At 31.8% G+C, this 18,314-nt stretch overlaps 1 non-coding gene across 1 annotated transcript; it reads right to left on the bottom strand.

The window, feature by feature from the left end:
• Positions 1-1,120: 1,120 nt before the first annotated feature.
• On the bottom strand, positions 1,121-1,193 carry TRNAV-AAC (transfer RNA valine (anticodon AAC)). Its single transcript has one exon. It is a non-coding gene; the product is annotated as a tRNA-Val (tRNA).
• Positions 1,194-18,314: the final 17,121 nt, after the last annotated feature.

Raw genomic sequence — 18,314 nt, 5'->3', positions numbered from 1 at the left:
GGAACTAAACCGATCTATTTATTCTGTGTTAAGTTTGTTGATATTTCTATCCGTTTCCAAACCCTATTTCAAAAACGATGTTGATTCAGCTTACAAGCTGGATTTTGCTTGTTGATTTGGTTTTTGGTTTGATAAATTAGCTCTTATTACACCAAATTCTGAGAACACACAAGGAGAAATTTGATCAACATTCATTTCTAATTATACTAACTAAATATTGATTTGTAACAAAACGTTTGTTATTTGCAATTAAAAATGCTGAAATGTTATTTTCATTATTTGTGGTCGAATAAAAATAGGGATGTGGCCGGTGACCGGTTATTCTGAATATATGTTCCTATTTTTGAAATAAGATGTTTTATATTGCATTGTTTTTATTTTCCGGAAATGTTTCCATATCATAATGTCAAAAGTAATCAAAGCAGTCATAATTTTTACGGTGAACCTAAATAATATACTCGTATTAAGTCATTCGCGAAAAAAGAGAAAATATAAATGAAGCAATATTTACTTACGTTAATTGGATTTTTTTTCCGCATTTCGATTTTTTTATGTGGAGTATTCTTATAGTTAAAAGAGAAAATATAGTTTTTTTGTCACTAGGTACCTATGTCAAGTTATAAACCTATGTATTTTTGTCAGTTCCTCTAAAACACACGACCGGGACTTTTTCTGATCGTTCTACTGAAATGTTGGATTACTCCACAACTACAAAATAGTCTTCATCATCTACGATCATGTGTTAGAAGTCAATATAAATAGGAATAATATCAGACAAAACTAGAAATAAAATCTTCAGTGCCAATAAATATAATAAGCTATGACTTTTGAAAAATAAAACACGGCCAAAGCCACGTTTGTAACCTACTGAAACAAAATTCGTCAATACCTACGTAAAATAAATAAAAAAGCAATTTTAAAGTAAATTAGGGGCAAAACGTATAAAAAATAGATGACAAAAACAGTGGATTGTCGTTTTATGAAAAACACCCACCCGGGTACGGCAGTGAAAACGATTAAAAATTCGATAATCTAGGACGTTTCAAAACCGGGTATTTAAGCTTGTATTTAAAAAATAATAATTTCGATGAAAAAGCTACGTAAAAAAAGCAAAAAGACATGTTTCCGCCCGGGATCGAACCGGGGGCCTTCCGCGTGTTAGGCGGATGTGATAACCACTACACCACGGAAACCATATCAACTTCCACCTAATTTTAGTTATTTATAACAACTCCTGTTGGAGGGTCAACAACTTAATTAATTTTATCGATGTGTTTCTGATATTCTCCAAGGGCTAATAAATAATTTGTTTTGGTTAAGAATGGATTAAGTTTAGTTATTTCTAAAATTTAAAATTATTTTTTTTTAAATGATAAGATTATCTGGCGTTCAAACTCATTAGGTAAATACAAGAACCTACACCATTATTATTAAATTTAAAAAAAACCCACGTTATTTGTGAAGGATTTCAAATTGCCTGGATTTCGTATGATCCCAGATTAGTGGGGATAATTTCCGAAAACCCCATCAAGTAATAGGTCCATGGAATTTTATTGGAGGATTAGAGATGAGGGTGGTTTCATAAAATATTCTAGAATTCAAATAGAAATCCATTGATTCGAATTATATTTACATAGTAAAAAGGAGAGATTTAACTAAAACCTAATGCTTTCTAATATTATAGGTAGATTTGTTGTAACGGCCCCCGTGGTCGATGGGTAAGGCTCTCGACTAGCAATTTTGATGTCGCGGGATCAAATCCCGGCGGCGTGGGCAAGTAAAATTTATTGTATTCATTTGTGTTATTTCGTAATTTATTCATATATAGTTTATTAGCGCAAGTTCTAGAGTGGAGGATACTCTCCGTATCGTCCTGGTATTCAGAATTCAACAGTTGCTTGAAATGAATTTAGCCGTGCTTGGTAACCAGATTTGAATAGCCAGATACTTAATCACCTTGCTTTTCCCATCTCCTTCCCCTCCCTTCTACCACCAGCCTCACAACATACACCAATTGAGATACCATGGTTCCACAGGCTACGAGACGCTGCAACAATTTTAGGCTAAATTAGATAAATTTATCGGCAACACAAAACAATATTTATTACAAAGGTTTCAAAATGTTCAATGAACTCCCTTTCAATGTTGATGAAGCCAGAAGTCTTGCAGTTTTTTGTGGGTTATGTCTCAATATTGTGAAGTTCAAATATTAGTAGGTACGTACTAAATAAAATATACCTAAAAAAAGATGGTAGGAATTTAAGATCAGTTGGGAGTCTTATGCGGTATTCAGATCAAAAATTAAAAGAATGGTACCTACCATGGAAATAAGAATGGTACCCACATAATGATAAGACTTAATTTATTTCGTTTCAATCTTTGATCACAAGGTCAACATAAAAACGCATTTATTTAGATTTAGGGAGTAGGGGACACCGGAGACAGTTGTACAAATTTGACTTCTACAAATTTCGTCTTAGGAATGTATAAGGTTTGTGATAAAATACTTATTACTCAGCGACAGATTATTTAGTTATCTACCAAATTCTTATGTAAATATTTTTCTAAATCTTATAGAAAATAAGCTTTCAGCGCGTAAACACCTCGGAGAAAATGGCACAACTGACCCTGACTCCGGGGTCAGTTGTACCAGTAGCGGAATGTTGAGCAAGACACAGAGGTTTGGCTTAACAATTTTAATAATTTCGGCAAGGCTAAACAGTTATTTTCTAAAATTAGTTTCTAAAATATTTATTGACAATTTCAATAATATCTAGCTGTACCCCGCCATCCGTTGCTGTGGCACAGTATGTCTGTTCAGATAGATAAACAATAGCACGTGTTGCTTTTTCGTCAAAAAGGTGGGGTAGTTTAAAAAAAATCACGTTTTTACCTGTCACAAGTGAAATCTATATAATATGGGTACATAAAAACACACGGGTATTCTAATGAAATGTTGAATCAAAATTTCAAAGCAATCGGTAAAGAAGTTTCGGAGATTAAAGATTTCGAACAAACAAACATTAATATTTTTATTTATATAGATAATAGATAATATACAATTTATCCTTCCTCAAGAAATTTCTCACAGAATTTTTCAGTGATATCACGCAATTTAATTATTTTAATGTAATAAAATAATAATAAAATCATTCAGTAATTATCATAGCTTGTTTGAATCTCGAGAAAATGAAAAAAAAGTTTTTGAATGAAAACAGTGTCCTGCAATTGTCCCTGTAGTACAACTATTATAAATAATGTGTATACATATTTTTTACAATAAAAATAGGAAAATGTCATAGAAAAGAGAGAGCCGCGTTACCACTGGACTATGCCGGCCGTCATAGTCCAGTGGTAACGCGGTACGTGGTACGATTATCTTCGGTCTCCTTTATTAATCCAAGAACTTATCAGAAATTATGGTAAATATTCGGAATCGCTGGACAAGGATTATATGAAATATTTTTAAATAAAACCTTCTGATTTACCTTAATTACTATAAAAGGAATCTGACTGCATTTGGGATATTTTTAATTTTAGCATTTTAATTTTTAATTACGTAAATCGAAAATTCACTTTCGTTGTATGGGATGACAGCTGGAATGATTTCTGTTGATGACATTTTCTCTGGTAGTAGTAGCTAGAATACATACGAGTAGCTAGAATTTGAATCATTTCAGAATGCAATTCTAGTTAGGTACTGTTTTGGCCAAACTCGAAAAATAAAATATTTTTATGTTACTTAAAAAACTTAAATTATTTATATTTAGGTATTATCATAATTATTGTTTTATTTAACCTAAGCTATAGTAACCTAACCTATAATAATGAAACCTAAACTAACCTAACCTAAATCCTAACCTAACCTATATCCTAACCTTACCCAACACAACTAACTTAACCGATAATAATCCAACCTAACCTAACCTATAATAATCCAACCTTACCTAACCTAACCTATATCCTAATAATAATCGAACCTAACCTATAATAATCCAACCTAACCTAACCTAACCTATATCCTAATAATAATCCTACCTAACCTATAATAATCCAACCTAACCTATATCCTAATAATAATCCTACCTAACCTATAATAATCGAACCTAACCTATAATAATCCAACCTAACCTATAATATCCAATCTATCCTAACCTAACCTAAATCCTAATAATAAACCAACCTAACCTATAATAATCCAACCTAACCTATAATAACCTCACCTTTTTTATTTTTTCTATTTTATAAAACATATCTAAATATCTTTATTTTATTTTTCGAGTTGGGCTAAAATGGTACCTACCTAGTATTTGCACATGGTAAAAAATATAGCCACTCGTATCAGGAATATCAACAAAAGAAAATTTTATCAACAGAAATCATTCCAGCTGTCATCCCATACAACGAAAGTGAATTTTCGATTAATTAAAAATTAAAATGTTAAAATTATAAATATCCCAAATGCAGTCAGTTTCCTTTTATAGTAATTAAGGTCAATCAGAAGGTTTTATTTAAAAATATTTCATATAATCCTTGTCCAGCGATTCCGAATAATTACCGAAATTATAAAACTACACTATCTTGTAGTGAGGTCTTGATAAAGATTCCACAGGGTTCCATGCTAACTCAACACAGTGACTATTCAACACACCTTTAAAAAGTGAGATAAAGTCATTAAAAATTAAGAATTTTTTTTAACCCAACCTAACCTAACTTAACCTAACCTTCTTAACCCAGTTAATAAAGTTTTTTTTTCATCAATTTCCATAACTTTTTAAAGATGTGATGAAAGTCATTTTGATGATTTATCCGGTCACCATTCCACAGATAGTACTCGCCAAGAATTCCGTTAAGGAGGGTTTAGAAAAAAAAATTATGTCGGAATAGAATATCATCTTAAGATGCCATAGAAAAATGAAATTTTATTTAACTTTAATTTATCTTATCCATTTACTTCCATTTTATGTTATCATTAGGTAATAACCTATTTTTTTCATCTTATTTTTATTTGTCATTGTTCTTATTTCTCTCTTGTATATAAATGTATATATAATGTAATATGGCAGACTGGGATTGCACTACCCTCCTAGTTCTGCTGGATTAAAAACTTAAATGAAATAAATAAATAGATCTTGGAATTTTGCTTCCAACAATGTCACCTTCATTGCAATGCAATCTCTGCAATCAATCTCTCTCCCTTTCTCTTGCTGAGTTCGTCACTTAGTGAATATTGTAATCATTATTGTGGTAATTTTATCAAAATGCAAATAGATATAGTACATCAATGTTCGTACGTTGCAAAAACCATTTTCGTACAATGCACAGCTAGTACAATTTCAGATTTGAATGTTTAAAAAAATGTCTTTTGTCTGAACAAGATAACAGTTTATAGTTTCGTGCAATCTTTATCCATTTCTGTATTTTTAGAACTTTGACGAGGTTGAGGCTTTCAGAGTAATGTAATATACAAGCTTATCTTTTTATGAATAATTTTTACTGTTCAGAGTTAGTTGGTTGTTGTAATAGTGAGTTATTTTGAGAACAAAACTTTGATTATTACTTCAACAGGATTATAATCAAAAGTTAACAATGAATGTGATGTACCTTCCAAATTTGTAGCATTCAATATTCATATGTTTTCATAATTTTCTCAAAACTGTAAGAAATCGCCTTGCCAAAGGAAGAATGAAACACTTTTATAATTTTGATATCTCTATTATATTATCTTATGTTACGTTAATTCAGCCACATATACAATACATTTAATATTCTTATCGCTAGCTAAAAAAGGGTGCTAAAAGTCTTTCCTTAATTACTTGCGTACATGTATTATTCATGTAATCACACACTCATCGTGCTATTCTCTCTGGCTCCAAGCAATTGTACTAATAATATTCTGTCTGTCGGCGGGTTTCAGCGCCTTAAAGGGCTAAATCACACCTCTAAGCTTAAATCCCCAGGGATCATCCCAGACAATTTCCCGGCGTTTCATTCCCAGCTTTGAGTCAACGACCTTTATTAACCAGTTGATTGTTAGCTTCTTATAATCGTAAGATACGACCGCTAGAATAAAATACTTCAGAAGAATCCTTGGCTAGTTGCTAATAACGTTAACATTCGCCTTTTATATGAGCCAGTTGTTTATCCTTAATTTCATTATCATCTTCATCGGAGGTACAATCATTGAAGAGTCCTTTCTACCCATATGATACGCCTCTATTTCAACCAGTATCATGCTTTTCCTTCAGATAATAAATTCACAAACATAAGGTTTTTCGCTTTCTCACCGTTCACTCGTATGTTTCTATGATTTGAAATAAAAATCTTATATTTGGTTTAAAATAAATGGTGAAATTCAGGCAATCTTCTAAATGACAAAGGCCATGGGGGAAAATCATAATGCGAGTATTCTCAAATTTTGATGTAAAATAGAATCTATAGCTAGTTTCCAATACAGTTTGGTTCAAATACAACATTGTTTATGCTCAAATCAGTGTTTTAATATACCATATATGATTCATTGGACAGGAGTCTAATTTTCAAAGATACTAGACTAATTATTTACTGCGGCTTGTTTGCCAAGTAGCACCATTCGTATTTAGGAACATTACAATCTACCTACTACTCCATTACCCACTCATATTTGGCCTCTGGGTATATTATCGGTTTAATCGACCATTTCCATGCTTCACCACAAAATATAATAGACTACGAGTACTTCGAGCACCTTTTCAACTGAACTCATCGGTAGTTGTAGGAAATTGATCAATGTGATTTATGACTTTATCAATTCCCTTCATGTTGTGAGGATTTCAAGCAGATTCAAAATTAATACGTTCCCGAGATACCGAATCAATCAAAAGTTTATTGTTGGAGTGTTTGGTCAGCACTACTGACAGGGATTACCTGATTATTAACTACATACCTGAATCTACTTCTGAAATTTCCTGGCAGATTACTTCAAAACATACCAATATAAATTTCCAAGACATATATCTAAATTATATTTGTAGACGGATATTGATTGTTTAATATTACAAAATGTGTAATCTATAAAGCAAACATATTAAACATAAGGTCTAATGAACGAATTTGCAACAAGGGTGAAGGAAAAAAAATACTCATCTATAGCACGTTAAAAGTTTTACATTCTTTTCTCTTTAATCAAGCAATATCTTTGATTTTTTTCAATCAACTGATAAACTGCGCAACGAAAGTTATCAATTTGTAATATTCCACAAAGACTAAATGATATTCAATAAAAATTTTCTTATAGTAGATCTTTTCAGTGTAACAACTAAACATATAGGTGGTTATCAGGTCAGTTGTTCACAATACTCGCAATAAAATTAAATTCTGAAATAACCAAAAAAGTTCTACGAGCTTTATTAAATTTCCATTTGTATTGAAAGCAATATCTAAATAAAGACTTGTTTTTTATGTTAACTGAATAATGATTTTAAATTTAAACTATTAGTATTTATTTAACTTCAGTGGTTTAGTATATTTCTTCATTAAGAGAGTCCTATCCCTAAATTCAGCGTTAATGGCGAAAAACATCCTTGAACTGTGGGAAATTTCTCTGGCCTGGGGAAGATTACTCTGTACCACTAAAACAACTATAAAAATACATATTTCCACAGTTAGCACATTATTTCATCATGTTGTAGCTTCTGATTTCATCGTGTCGCCTCAAAGCTAGAATAAATTCATATCCTTTTCATTATTTTGATGAGTTTTCCGAACGAGTTCACTTTCAAATTTCGTTTGTAAATAGTGATAAATGGGATGAATTCAAAATTATCACAATTATAATTGGATAGGTATTAATTTCAGAGATAATAATTTAATAAACAATCAACATAAACATGGCTGAGTAACATCGTTAATTTCAGTCCCATTTCAATGAACTCGTTAACAATAAAACAGTCAAATATTACCGAAGTAGGTTTGTAACTACCTATATTTCACCAATCTGCTTTGAACAACTAATTTTTATGTGTATTTTCCTATATTTGTTTATAATTTGAGTCATTTTCATAATTCTTTTATTTTTGATGACTACAGATATCAATCTTGAAGTTATCAATTAATAGTTCATTTTATTACTAATTATTATTTTTCTAAATTTTTATCGTTTTCTCGTTTATTGTAAATGAGATAAATGTTAGATTTTGTCTGTGAACTTAATTGAAGAGTTGGATGCAATAACAACTTATACGCCTGCAAGTCACAGTTTTGCTGCCATCACATTTTTAGTTCTTAAATCCCTTCTTTATCTTCTGTGTAAGTTTAATTTTAGACTTAAAACAAAAACTTTAAAGGCGTTACTCAAAACTACAATTATAACCTGCCGGGGGGCGCACGGCAGCACTGCGAGCGGCATTCCCAGTTGTTGCAGTTTGAGAGGAAAAACAACAAAAAAATGTCTAGGGAGCTTAATGTGATCCTAGTTACCATCTAGTCATCGCCTGTCAGTCACAATCAGAGATGTGCTTTATTTCAAATAAATCCATTTCAAATGGAAATGCAAAATGGGTAGGTATTTTCCATTTTGCATTTTAAATGCTTTTCTAAAAACCATTTTGCATTTTAAATGCTTTTCTCAATGCATTTTCCATTTTAAATGCTTTTTTGCAACATTCTTCCTACTATCTCCACTCATCTTTTTTTCATAAGCCCCAAATATCAGTTGGTCCTCAACCTCGCTATGAGAGATAATTTACATTTGTCAAGTTGCTCCCTGGTAGGAGCCCTGGCAATTGAGTGATACCATTACAAAAAATACTGATTCAAATACTGAACATGGGGCCATGACGCTGTAATATTAAATGTTAGATAGCAGTTTCTATGTTTTTACGTTCGCAACATTAGTCCCGCGCAAATTTTTTGTGGTTTCATAATCTGTAGTCGTAGTGTTTTTGGATTTACCATCATGTAATATGTTTGTTCTACATTGATGTCCATTATTAAATGACAACATTGTTTAAAAATTCTATAATTGTTTTGATTGTTTGACCTGAGAAACCATTTTGCATTTTCAATGCATTTTGAAAATAGGTATTTTGCATTTTGCATTTGAAATGCTTTTCTAAAAACCATTTTGCATTTTGCATTTTCAAATGGAAAAGTTTTGACCCATTTCCATTTTGCATTTCAAATGGTTTTGGGTACCCATTTTGCACATCTCTGGTCACAATCATGTTACGAAAATGAGAGGTCGCGAATCGCCGCACTGAGTGAAGCGCGCGCCCGTCCCGTTACTCTCGGTATCTTCATATTGTTGATTTCATCATATTACAGAATGAAGCACGCTCCGGCTCGTAAAAATATTATTATCTTATGTTCCTGACATGTTAGCGTTATTCTTATTACACTGCACCTTCCATCCTTTATTTTAATTTTAGCCAACCTATTTTTCGTGTCTAAAAAACACCAGAAATATTAGATTTTTCTTATATTTTTATTTTATTTGAATCGATTTTTAATGTTTATTTTTGCTATGCAGTTTTATAACTGAAGAGGAGTCTGAAATGTGTCAAGCACGTTTGCAAAAATAATTCTGTTCGAGAAATAGTGTGCCAAACCTGCATTAATAATAATAATAATGTATAATAAAAACACATAAATTTGTTTTTGACCACGATAGTTTTATTTTCACTCTACCGGTTTCGGAAGATCTTTTCCTTAGTCAGGAGAATATTTAAAACTGATCTACTACACAAAATATTGACACATAAATACAAAAATGTTAAGTGTTTAATACTTTGTGTAGTAGATCAGTTTTAAATATTCTTCTGACGAAGGAAGGGATCTTCCGAAACCGGTAGAGTGAAAATAAAACTATCGTGGTCAAAAACAAATGTATGTGTTTTTATTATAAATTATGATGAGTCACAAAGTGAATGCTTTTTACAATTACATAATAATAATGTTTGTTTATTTCAGTTGAACAGAGCGGTGACTGCGATACTTTGTTTGATATATAACATTGTACATCTAAATAAATTACATGATAACAAAATAAAAATAAAATAAAATCGTTAACACGTACAAAACAATCAATCGTAGCAATTGTACTACGGTGGCTTCAGGAAATTCTCCATCTATTGTGTAGGGGCGTGGCTTGCCGCTGGGCGACGGCCTGGACTAGAGTATTTTCCGATCTCCGGTAGCGGTGACTCGTCCCGGCTACTCTGTGGCACATCAAGGCAGCAAACCCATGCACCCTTCCCTCTGCGAACATCTATGAGGCGCTGCATTGGCAAGGGAGGCCGAACAGCGCCCTGCATTCGTAGTTATAATGTAATCAGAGTGTGTTAATGACGCCACAGCGAATTCCGTTAAAGATGAGGATGAAGAACGAACGGAGAAAACTATGTAGGTGTATGTACTTTTATTTTTAAAATATACTACATATTTCACTTTTACTCATATAGCCCAGTCGTTTATTTTACATTCAGCTACTCGATTGTTATATTACGTAATGTAGGTTCCTGTTACAGCTTAATCTAATTAAGCTTCTTTACTTAATGTTACTTTTCCTTGGTCCTATTAATGAATAAGGGTTGAGAAAATTTCCCTGACATTTTTTTATAATAACTCTATTAGTTTTTACCCTATGATATATGTATAGGTTATTAAGTGTTAAGTTATTTTTTTTATAAGAATACCGCATAAGAGTCGTAACTGCTCCCAACCGTCTGGAGCCTGTGAGAATACGGAATCCCGATTTGGGGTATGTTGTGAGGCTGAAAGTAGTGGGGAGCGAAAGGAAATGGGAAAGGAGAAGAAGGGGGTGTATCTGGCTTTTCAGATCCGGTCACCAAACACAGTTTCAATTCTAAATGGTGGTCTTGCACTAAGGCGATCCTGGGAGTATCTTCTACTCTGGAACATGCCGCAAGTATACAACATATTATTTAAAATTAATAAATTGTGAAGTAACGCAAATTCATCAAATCAAATTTACTTCCGCACGCCGGGACTTGAACCCGCGACCTTCGCTTTGCTAGTCGAGAGCCTTACCCTTCGACCACGGACGCCGTCAAAAGTTAATGCTAAATCTAAAAAATCACAGTTTTTTAATATACCGGGAAGTTGAGAGTAGATTTTTTTCCGACTACTTATCCCACTTTCATCAAAAAATCACAATAACATAACACATTAAAAACTATAAAGATTAAAAAAAAATGCTTACAAAACATAGGGAGATCTAAAAGAGAAAACATACTGTAAGAGAAACCATATAACTGCAATAAAACACTATATGTTATTATTAGTATTTCAGCAACTTATATTTTTCAAATAATTAATTTTATTATGTAAATTAAATCTTTAGCACGTAAGATCCAAGTAACCCTTACTGGGTATCAATATTGTTTGGAAAAAAAAGATTTTAAGTTTTGTAAGGAAATATAACATGTTCACTTTTTCGAATTCTTCTAATACATTTTATCCGATTGGCAATAAGGAATTAGAGTCCACTTAAAAAAATATATATATTATCAATGTCCACATTCAAACATAAATACCGCTATTTTTATTTTTAAAAATTCGTTTTCATATTTAAATTAATTATCCAAGTTTGAATTTTTTAAGCCCGCCAAAATCACCATATTCCGACTGGTAAGAGGTAGATGGGTGCGTGACGTTATCTGTGCTCCGCCTGTCTACCGTGGTTAGTAATGGGTAGGCATTTTGTATGGAGATTTCCTTACGTTCTTCATTACGGAATTACGGTATTTTTTTATCAATGTCAACCGTTTAAATAAAGTAAGGGTATTTTAATATCATGGTATTATCCTTATACCTACGTAGCTCACAGGTTAAAACGTCGCTGCAGTTTTAGGAATACTCGCCGGTGGGGTTAAACCATCGCATTTACGTAAATTTGAAATGAGTTTCTACTTATTCATTTTTCCAAAAACGTTAATTTTGGGAATAGGTGGTTTTAGTCCCGATCGGGCTGTCATTTTAGTTGTGTTGTGAACAAATAGCTTCAATATTACCACTTTAAATTTAATAAAACCTTCCGAAATGTCAGGAGATAAAAAAATACAAGCGTTACGATGCAATTTATCGATGTTCCAGGAAGTTTTACGCAAAAAATGGTAGATGCAATCTGTTCTCTGACATATTATCATATTTACAATAATTGTGTGTATTAATTGACAATTATGAAGACAGTCAGAACCATGGATAAAACTAAAAACACAACCACAAAAATTATCTCAGAACCTCACATCATGCAATTACAAAATACAAAACTACACAACACAAAACTGTATGGAAACCTTTCCCGTTTATTCACAAAGTACGTAATGTAACAGAAAGAGATGCACAGAGATGATTAGTTATTACATTGTAGGTACAAACTTAACAAGTAGCTTCAAACGGAGTACATTGGACGTCAGATTTCGTTCGAAAAATTATGAGAGCGTTTGTAGAGTATTTCTTTTAAATCACTTTTCAAGAACGATGTACGAATTCTGAGAATAGTTAGATAGAATTATAATAATATACATACCGAAAAAAATATTTCTCCTGCATCTATTGCATTTTGTTTCTTTTTAACCACCATTGATTGATAAAATAAAAATTAACTTTTTTGTTAAATGATTAATAAATACATATAGATTACGACACGTGTTTTCTAGATTTATTATTCTACTAAAACCAACTTATTTCTTTAACAGAATGTTAGTCCATGAATAAAATATCTTCAAAGGGTGGTTGAGGGGTCTTTTACTTTGCAAGTAGAAGCATTACATATTTTCCCTTTCCTGGACATCAGAAGGCTGCTTATTATATCTATATGGTTTCCAAATGTGACTGACAGCATTAAAATGAACCTGTATATTTTCTTGGAAAATGGGCTGAATTTATAATGGCCTTAAAGGCTGTTCAATGTTAGATCTTAAAATACCTGGGATTAGGTTTGAAATTGTTTTGACTATCTTCCGTGGGAACAAACCTAAAAATGATGAAGGTATCGCAACTAAAAGACAGCAAATCTTTTAATTTTGTGTCCGAAACAGTAAAATTCCGAAACAGTGAAAATCGGCGTGGTGAAATTATTTTTTATATTTGAAGACGTTTTTTTGCCGTTAATTGATATGTAGGTAATTTCATATTTAAAATGTTCAATTCGCATCATCATTTCCATCATAAGATACTAAGCAACATGTGTCTGGCTATTTATTTACAATTTTCAGCATTTAACATTTAAGATGTCAAAGAATGTCCGGGAATAACCCTAACATACCCCATTAAGAGTTGTTGAGCTTTAAAATACGTACACAACATAAAGTAATATCTCAATTGTTCACAAAAAATTCCGAAAATATGGGACCAAAATAAATTTTGCGGTATATAAATTGAGTTTACTATTCTTTTTAAATTTATGTTTTGATTTTCTCTACATTAGAATAGCCAATAATCACGAATATTGATTATGGTTAAACCATACGTACCATTGGGAGGTTAAACCTTTGCCTTTTCCATCTTTTTTATCTAATAGACTTGTGCAGTACCTTAGCTCACGTATAGACGGTTTTTAGGTATTGTTGAAGAGCTCGCTAAACCCAGCAAGCGCTTGTAACGAATGAATCCTGTATTTCTCTCTCTGTTGACAATTAAGAGGAAGCTAAAAGACAAAAATGTGTATATTCTTGGTATACCTTATAATGTAGGTAATAGGCATTAAAATTGCTTGACAAACGGAGTCTAGAAACGTTTAATTTCAAGCACAAGACTGGTTTTTATTTATTTTGTAAATAATTTTATAAAAAAGCAAAAAGTTAATCAAGTAAAACTGTCACAGATAATCTTAGCCATAATACTGTATTTTTTTAAAGTTTTTTCTTTTACGCGTTAATAAATTTCTATTGAAAAAAAAATTATAGTAGTTAGTATTAAATTTTTTATTGAGTAATTTATTACTTTATTTGTATTTTACTCAAGCAAAACGATAGAAAAACTTTCAATTTATCAAAATCATATTTTTTGGTATTCATAATGTACACCAATTTGTTATAAAGATTAATCAAAATAATGATTTAGCACTAAGCTTCGCCTTAACTCCAAGTTGTCGCCAACATTTCGCCAAATATATGCACAGTAAAGGTTATTTTTACTGGATATTCAAACTTCCCATGATCCCTTCAGTGGGTTCACCAATTTACCTAGTAGGTAATAATATCTGCTTCCAATTTCCAAAAAAACTAATGCTGTCTTCCCATTTTGGCATTTACACGTTTCATTATTTTTTAGTATAATATACTTTAAAACACACAAGAGAAAATGCTCCAAAACAGATATCAGATTACCGCATTGTTTGGGTAAAATACTCATTAGGCAAAGAAGTTAAAGCCGTAAATAGACCCACGAGTTTCCAATCTCTTAATTAATACAATCCCTAAAAGCTTGTTGTTTACCATTATTTCTTTTCCAACGAATCGTTAGGCAAATTCCAAACCACAATATGATTGACATTGATATAGAGCTTTAAAATTTCTTCAAAATTCGTCATTTTAATAATGCGAAAGTTTTCTCTCGAGCACGAACCTATTTTTGATGTGAAACATCTTTGACGGTTAAAGTAATATTATTATGAACAAAATGGTCGTAATCAAATGATCAAAATCAAATTATTGTAATCAAATTATCGTAAGCAAAATGATCGTAGACAAGTAATAAGCAAATGATTGTAAGCAAATAAATGTGCCCGTGTGTCATGTCAACGTAAAAAGGTTGAATATAATTTAGGTGTAATAATTTATTTCATGGGATAATGTACACTGCATACTGAACAATAAATTTTAATACCTACTTGTCGTTATCATATTAAATACTGGTTTTACAGAGTATATATTTATCACCTACGCAATTCTATATAACATTTAACAATAAATATTTATCCATTCGATCATTTGATTTCGATCAAAACGTCGGTTACCTTTTTGAGGCGCCTAATTGGGTTAAACCGACTCTTGGGTAGAAAGTGTGGCAAGACAGGACGACGCTCTTCAACGAAAAAAATCTTCAACGGAACGACGACGCCTCGTTCAGCCAGCCTCGTGACTCGTCGGCTCTCTCCCCCCGGCCGCCAAAACTCTGTGCGGTATAATTGCTTTTATTATCACTAAAGTTGGCATCGGATCTTATCTAAATGATCAACTTTCTTTAAATCGTAATATATATTCTTGTGTACATTTTAATAATAATAAAATAAATGTGTTTTATTTTCAAAATTATAAAGACTTGTTTGCTTTTATTTTTACTTAACTAACTATCTATCTTATATTTTTTATAAGAGTACCGGAGAAGAGTCTTAATTGCTTCCAACTTTCTGGAGACAGTTAGACTGGCATCTCGAATCGGGGAATTTTGTGAGGCTGAAGGTAGTGGGGAGGTGAAGGGAAGAATAAGGTTTTTAAACGTTTCTCCGCAGAGGTAGGTAGAGATGACGGACTGCCAAACAACTCGGACTTGGCACACCTTGACTTGACTCCTTGTCTCTTTTACATTCATACATGGTCTCGTACAACGTACTTTTCTGTTATTCCCACTCATTTCTTCCTCCGCGGTCCCAGACTTCTGCCATTCACATTCGCGTCATATATTCTCCGTTCTTCGTTTATTTGCTCTTCATGTCCGACCATTTCTGAATCTTACTCATTATTGGCAAACTTCTACTTCTATTACACTATCATGCATGATTTTACCACACATACCTCAGGTATACCACTTCTACGGTATATTTTTACTTCCTTCAATAAAAATCAATTTCGATGTTTCTCATCTGCCGGGCGTCCCGTGAGGGCTTTTTTTAAAACACAGATTTGCCAATTTCTATATATTTTAACTTCTGTTTTACGTATTTGGTGGGATTTCATCACTTTCACAATGAATAATATAAAAATAACATAAATGAATAATAAAACAAATATGCGCGACGGTATGATCATAATATATATATGGTTAAGGTTTTCACGGGTGTAAGATGTAGAATAATTTTCTAGGTTTTTTCCGGGTAACGTAGTTCTTAAAAGGACTTTTTAACTCCTAGCGTTCCGGAAAGATCTCACTGTCCATCTTCAGAGGCCTTATGTCTTGAGTTTTGTCTCAAACTGATTTGAAATCTGTTGAGATTTTTTTAAAATAAAAAGATGCTACATTTAATTATTATGAACGACTCAAGACCCTCCAGTGTTCCTGTCCACGTCGTCTGGTAGTATAAATATTTACACTCAATAACAAATATACAGTACATAAAACAGTAAAAAAAAATTGAAATAATTTCTACTCTTTATTGCTGGATGTAAAGAGAAACAAAAAATAAAAAAATAATGGAAGCTAGAAAAAAAATTATACGCACGTTTTAAAAATTATAAAAAATAGCTTGGGCAGTATAACTCACTATTTCGGGGAAGTATGTATTCATTCCATAATACATTGTGTAGTCATTGATCACGACATTTCTCTCTCAGACGTCCCGACTATAAATTTAAAAATATATGTAGTCTGGACATCCTTGGGACTTCGCGAAGGAGAAATGTCATATATATATATATATATATATATATATATATATATATATATATAGTATATGGGCAGGAATCTAGGGTTCAGTGTGTCCAGGATCGACGGACGAATTAATTTTCCCTCTCACTGCGGAGCCACTACGCTTACAGGTTAAAAGCTAATAAGTCTTGCATTCGTTCCAGATATCCACATTTATAATATGGTCAATGGTCATTCACGTCATTTTCACTTCGACAGTATTCAACCTATGTATTTTGTGTGTTTTATTTTCAGAATAAAACATAATCAACATGTCACAGTTAACTATATTAAAACGGTTAAAGCTTCTCACTTATTTATAAAAATAATATTTTTACAAAAATATAAATAAAAAGTCTCCACTAAATTATTTTAACTAAAAGAATTTTCAGAAAAGGTTATTCCTAAATTCAATTACGTTGCCTTCTGCCAATCAAGTGTCTTACCTCGGTCACCGCAAATTAGGAAGACTAGAATAGTATTTAAGAATTTTCAGAAAAACAACTGTTATTTTCTAAGCTGAAGATTAAAAAAACTCATAAATTACGATGTTGATAATTGAAAAAATAACAAACGTTCCAAGTCTCGAAAAAAGTACTTCATTAATATTATATATATTAATAAAGCATTTTACAAATTTACGAAGTTATATAAAATAAGGTTGCTTTAATGTGTTTGCTAAGTTTTATACGTTTATTTTAAGACGAGTGCGCTGCCATCATCACACAAAACTTTATTTTGGATTTGACGCCAAAAAACCCAAACAGACTAAAATATCTTAATTATTTTTAATAATAAACTAATGTTTACGAGACAAGATTTTTATGCATATAACAAAGGAAAACATCTTATTTTTAAGCAATAATTATAAGCCTAAAACACCTATATAAATTGAAAAACCTTCCGAGGAAAAAAATACATTCCACCGACGGGAATTAAGTAAGAGCACCTGATCGGAAATCAGAAGGCTGCGGGTTCAATTCCCGTCAGCGGAATGTATTTTATTGCGGAAGATTTAAAAAAAATTATATTAGTATTTTAGGCTAGTGATTACTGCTTAAAAATAAAAACGAATTATCTTTGTTTAAATTAAAAGATACAGAAAATTTTTAGTTCCCAATGCTCAGAGATATTTTATTAAAATCATAAAATATAGTCCAAAATAAATCAATTTTTGATTAATTTTGAAAATATGCATTTAAAAAAATATGTTTTCATAACAAGAATTCAACATGAAATATTGAAAGGAAAATCACAAATGACTTCAAAGGCATAATTATTCTTTGCAGAAATTTTTTATGTATAATCGCGTGGCCTGTTTGTACCTTATTCAATGCGGCCTGGAGCAACAAACAACACAAAAAGTGATTTTATGTGAAAGTGAAAGGAAGAAAACGTTTTCAGAAGTTTATTCTTTTATCATCGTTTGAGTAATAAAAAAAGCTTTATTCACGCACAAAGAGTATAAGAATATACTAATATTTCAAAACAAATAATTATGTTTTTTTATCTTTTATATTTGTGGAGTTGGTATAAATACACATAGAATAAAATTCCCATTCAAAGCTCTTGGAAGATGTTACACTTAACTTTTGAGATCACAAAGGCCGAAGTAAAATGACCCCACGACGGAATATAGGGCAAGAGATAAAGTTTCAGTGAAATAGGAAATGGGGTAAAATGACCCATACGGACTTAGTAAGAGTGGGGCAAGATGAACCGAGACAGGAAATTAAATGACGGGAGTA

Source organism: Hesperophylax consimilis, chromosome 1 (genome assembly GCF_061612785.1).
Source record: "Hesperophylax consimilis isolate HC1 chromosome 1, BYU_Hcon_1.0, whole genome shotgun sequence".
Classification (NCBI taxonomy): domain Eukaryota; kingdom Metazoa; phylum Arthropoda; class Insecta; order Trichoptera; family Limnephilidae; genus Hesperophylax; species Hesperophylax consimilis.
Note: the sequence above shows the minus strand (reverse complement) of the source record. Positions and strands in the feature narration are given on the sequence as shown.